This window comes from Bison bison, unplaced genomic scaffold (genome assembly GCF_000754665.1).
Source record: "Bison bison bison isolate TAMUID 2011002044 unplaced genomic scaffold, Bison_UMD1.0 scf7180017864378, whole genome shotgun sequence".
NCBI lineage: Eukaryota > Metazoa > Chordata > Mammalia > Artiodactyla > Bovidae > Bison > Bison bison.
In genome coordinates this window covers 1,761,197-1,761,635 of record NW_011494950.1, presented here as the reverse complement: position 1 = coordinate 1,761,635, position 439 = coordinate 1,761,197, and positions in this window count along the sequence as shown.

Below are 439 nucleotides of genomic sequence, written 5' to 3'. Positions count from 1 at the left end.
CTTTTCGCTTCGCTTCTTTTCACAGCTATTTGTAAGGCCTCCCCAGACAGCCATTTTGCTTTTTTGCATTTCTTTTCCATGGGGATGGTCTTGATTCCTGTCTCCTGTACAATGTCATGAACCTCATATAGTTCATCAGGCACTCTATCTATCAGATGTAGTCCCTTAAATCTATTTCTCACTTCCACTGTATAATCATAAGGGATTTGATTTAGGTCATACCTGAATGGTCTAGTGTTTTTCCCTACTTTCTTCAATTTCAGTCTGAATCTGGTAATAAGGAGTTCATGATCTGAGCCACAGTCAGCTCCTGGTCTTGTTTTTGTTGACTGTATAGTGTTTCTCCATCTTTGGCTGCAAAGAATATAATCAATTTGATTTCGGTGTTGACCATCTGGTGATGTCCATGTGTAGAGTCTTCTCTTGTGTTGTTGGAAGA